Source organism: Arachis ipaensis, chromosome B1 (assembly GCF_059453495.1).
Source record: "Arachis ipaensis isolate K30076 ecotype BB chromosome B1, ASM5945349v1, whole genome shotgun sequence".
Classification (NCBI taxonomy): Eukaryota; Viridiplantae; Streptophyta; class Magnoliopsida; order Fabales; family Fabaceae; genus Arachis; species Arachis ipaensis.
In genome coordinates this window covers 118,251,038-118,255,861 of record NC_142436.1, presented here as the reverse complement: position 1 = coordinate 118,255,861, position 4,824 = coordinate 118,251,038, and the positions used below count along the sequence as shown (strand labels likewise).

Here is a 4,824-nt window from a genome sequence, read left to right as displayed (position 1 = left end):
CATTGGAGCAAACAACTTTGAGCTGAAACCTCAATTAGTTTCTCTGATGCAGCAGAACTGCAAGTTTCATGGACTTCCATCTGAAGATCCTTTTCAGTTCTTAACTGAATTCTTGCAGATATGTGATACTGTTAAGACTAATGGAGTAGATCCTGAAGTCTACAGGCTCATGCTTTTCCCCTTTTGCTGTAAGAGACAGAGCTAGATTATGGTTGGATTCTCAACCTAAAGACAGCCTGAACTCTTGGGATAAGCTGGTCACGGCTTTCTTAGCCAAGTACTTTCCTCTTCAAAAGCTGAGCAAGCTTAGAGCTGATGTTCAAACCTTCAGACAGAAAGAAGGTGAATCCCTCTATGAAGCTTGGGAAAGATACAAACAGTTGACCAAAAAGTGTCCTTCTGACATGCTTTCAGAATGGACCATCCTGGATATATTCTATGATGGTTTATCTGAGCTATCAAAGATGTCACTGGACACTTCTGCAGGTGGATCCATTCACCTAAAGAAAACGCCTGCAGAAGCTCAAGAACTCATTGACATGGTTGCTAATAACCAGTTCATGTACACTTCTGAAAGGAATCCTGTGAATAATGGGACGCCTATGAAGAAGGGAGTTCTTGAAGTTGATACTCTGAATGCCATATTGGCTCAGAACAAAATATTGACTCAGCAAGTCAATATGATCTCTCAGAGTCTGCATGGAATGCAAGCTGCATCCAACAGTACTCAAGAGGCATCTTCTGAAGAAGAAGCCTATGATCCTGAGAACCCTGCAATAGCAGAGGTAAATTACTTAGGTGAACCTTATGGAAACACCTATAACTCAACATGGAGAAATCATCCAAATTTCTCATGGAAGGATCAAAAGCCTCAACAAGGCTTTAATAATGGTGGAAGAAACAGGTTTAGCAATAGCAAGCCTTTTCCATCATCAACTCAGCAACAGACAGAGAACTCTGAACAAAATGCTTCTAATTTAGCAAATCTAGTCTCTGATCTATCTAAGACCACTGTAAGTTTCATGAATGAAACAAGGTCTTCCATTAGAAATCTGGAAGCACAAGTGGGCCAGCTGAGTAAAAGGATCACTGAAATCCCTCCTAGTACTCTCCCAAGTAATACAGAAGAGAATCCAAAAGGAGAGTGCAAGGCCATTGACATAAGCGCCATGGCCGAACCTCTGAAGAGAGGAGAGGACGTGAATCCCAAGGAGGAAGACCTCCTGGGACGTCCAGGGATCAATAAGGAGCTTCCCTCTGAGGAACCAAAGGACTCTGAGGCTCATCTAGAGACCATAGAGATTCCATTGAACCTCTTTATGCCCTTCATGAGCTCTGATGAGTATTCCTCTTCTGAAGAGAATGAGGATGTCACTGAAGAGCAAACTGCCAAGTTTCTTGGTGCAATCATGAAGCTGAATGCCAAATTATTTGGCATTGATACATGGGAAGTTGAACCTCCCTTGTTCATCAATGAACTAAGTGATCTGGATCAACTGACATTGCCTCAGAAGAGACAGGATCCTGGAAAGTTCATAATCCCTTGTACCATAGGCACCATGATCTTTAAGGCTCTGTGTGACCTTGGTTCAGGGATAAACCTCATGCCCCTCTTTGTAATAGAGAAACTGGGAATCTATGGGGTGCAAGCTGCTAAAATCTCACTAGAGATGGCAGACAGCTCAAGAAAACAGGCTTATGGACAAGTAGAAGATGTATTAGTAAAGGTTGAGGGCCTTTACATACCTACTGATTTCATAGTCCTGGATACTGGAAAGGAAGAGGATGAATCTATCATCCTAGGAAGACCTTTCCTGGCCACAGCAACAGCTGTGATTGATGTTGACAGAGGTGAAATAGTCCTTCAATGGAATGAGAACTCCCTTGTATTCAAAACTCAAGGATCTCCCTCTGCAACCATGGGGAGAAAGCAGGAAAAGCTTCTCTCCAAGCAGAGTCAACCAGAGCCCCCACAGTCAAACTCTAAGTTTGGTGTTGGGAGGCCACAACCAAACTCTAAGTTTGGTGTTGAACTCCCATATCCAAACTCTAAATTTGGTGTTGGAGAGTCTCAACAAAGCTCTGCACATCTGTGAGGCTCCATGAGAGCCCACTGTCAAGCTATTGACATTAAAGAAGCGCTTGTTGGGAGGCAACCCAATGTTTATCTAATTCTTATTTTTATTATTTTTCATGTTTTCTTAGGTTCATGATCATGTGGAATCACAAAATAAACATAAAAATTGAAAATGGAATCAAAAACAGCAGAAGAAAAATCACACCCTGGAGGAGCATCTGTCTGGCGTTCAGCGCCAGAACAGGCATGGTTCTAGCGTTCAACGCCAGAAATGGCACACAGATGGGCGTTGAACGCCCAAAATGGCCACCAACCTGGCGCTGAACGCCCAGAGTTGGATACAAAGGCATTTTTACATGCCTAATGGGTGCAGGGATGTAAATACCTTGACACCTCAGGATCTGTGGACCCCACAGGATCCACTCAGGATCTGTAGACCCCACAGGATCCCCACCTACCTCCACTCACTTCTTCTCACCACTCTCTTTCACACAACCCCATAAACACTCTTCCCCTTAAACCTACCTCATAAACTCCACCTACCTTCAAAATTCAAAACCAATTTCCCACCCAAACCCACCCATATGGCCGAACCAATACCCCCTTCCCTTCCCTATATAAAGCCCTCCATTCTTCACCAAATTCACACAACACAACCCCTCTATACCCTTCTTGGCCGAACCACATCACCCTCTCCCTCTCCATATTTCTTCTTCTTCTTCTTCATCTATTCTTTTGTTTATTGCTCGAGGGCGAGCAATATTCTAAGTTTGGTGTGGTAAAAGCATAAGCTTTTTGTTTTTCCATTACCATTGATGGCACCTAAGACCGGAGAATCCTCTAGAAGAGGGAAAGGGAAGACAAAAGCTTCCACATCCGAGTCATGGGAGATGGAAAGATTCATCTCCAAAGCCCATCAAGACCACTTCTATGATGTTGTGGCCAAGAAGAAGGTGATCCCTGAGGTCCCTTTTAAACTCAAAAGAAATGAGTATCCGGAGATCCGACATGAAATTCAAAGAAGAGGTTGGGAAGTTCTAACAAATCCCATCCAACAAGTCGGCATCCTAATGGTTCAAGAGTTCTATGCCAATGCATGGATCACCAAGAACCATGATCAAAGTAAGAACCCGGATCCAAAGAACTATGTTACAATGGTTCGGGGGAAATACTTAGATTTTAGTCCGGAAAATGTGAGGTTGGCGTTCAACTTGCCATACATGGAAGAGAACGCACGCCCCTACACAAGAAGGGTCAACTTTGATCAAAGGTTGGACCAAGTCCTTATGGACATATGTGTAGAAGGAGCTCAATGGAAGATTGACTCCAAAGGCAAGCCGGTTCAACTAAGAAGATTGGACCTCAAGCCTGTGGCTAGAGGATGGTTGGAGTTTATTCAATGCTCAATCATTCCCACTAGCAACCGGTCTGAAGTTACTATAGATCGGGCCATCATGATCCATAGCATCATGATTGGAGAAGAGGTGGAAGTTCATGAGATTATACCTCAAGAACTCTACAAGGTGGCTGACAAGTCCTCCACCATGGCAAGGTTAGCCTTTCCTCACCTCATTTGCCACCTATGCAATTCAGCTGGGATTGACATAGAGGGAGATATCCTCATCAAAGAGGACAAGCCCATCACTAAGAAAAAGATGGAGCAAGCAAGAGAGCCCATTCATGGAGCTCAAGAGGCGCAAGAAGCTCACTTCCATGAGATCCCTGAGATGCCTCAAATGCACTTCCCTCCACATAACTATTGGGAGCAAATCAACACCTCCCTAGGAGAATTGAGTTCCAATATGGGACAACTAAGGGTGGAACATCAAGAGCACTCCATCATGCTTCATGAAATAAGAGAAGATCAAAAAGCAATGAGGGAGGAGCAACAAAGACAAGGAAGAGACATAGAAGAGCTCAAGGACATCATTGGTTCCTCAAGAAGGAAACGCCACCATCACTAAGGTGGATTCATTCCTTGTTCTTGCTTTCTCTGTTTTTCGTTTTCTATATTATGTGCTTATCTATGTTTGTGCCTTCATTACATGATCATTAGTAGTTAGTAACTTTGTCTTAAAGATATGAATGTCCTATGAATCCATCACCTCTCTTAAAAGAAAAATGTTTTAATTCAAAAGAACAAGAAGTACATGAGTTTTGAATTTATCCTTGAACTTAGCTTAATTATATTGATGTGGTGACAATGCTTCTTGTTTTCTGAATGTATGCTTGAACAGTGCATATGTCTTTTGAAGTTGTTGTTTAAGAATGTTAAATATGTTGGCTCTTGAAAGAATGATGACTAGGAGACATGTTATTTGATAATCTGAAAAATCATAAAAATGATTCTTGAAGCAAGAAAAAGCAGCAAAGAACAAAGCTTGCAGAAAAAAAAAAAAGAGAGAAAAAGAAAAAGCAAGCAGAAAAAGCCAATAACCCTTAAAACCAAAAGGCAAGAGCAAATAAAAAGGATCCCAAGGCTTTGAGCATCAGTGGATAGGAGGGCCTAAAGGAATAAAATCCTGGTCTAAGCGGCTAAACCAAGCTGTCCCTAACCATGTGCTTGTGGCGTGTAGGTGTCAAGTGAAAACTTGAGACTGAGCGGTTAAAGTCAAGGTCCAAAGCAAAAACAAAGAGTGTGCTTAAGAACCTTGGACACCTCTAATTGGGGACTCTAGCAAAGCTGAGTCACAATCTGAAAAGGTTCACCCAATTATGTGTCTGTGGCATTTATGTATCCGGTGGTA

The 4,824-nt window shown here is 42.5% G+C and overlaps 1 non-coding gene across 1 annotated transcript; it reads right to left on the bottom strand.

Moving 5' to 3' along the window:
* Window positions 1–302: 302 nt before the first annotated feature.
* Window positions 303–410, bottom strand: LOC148578092 (small nucleolar RNA R71). The gene has a single exon (XR_015903309.1). It is a non-coding gene; the product is annotated as a small nucleolar RNA R71 (small nucleolar RNA).
* Window positions 411–4,824: the final 4,414 nt, after the last annotated feature.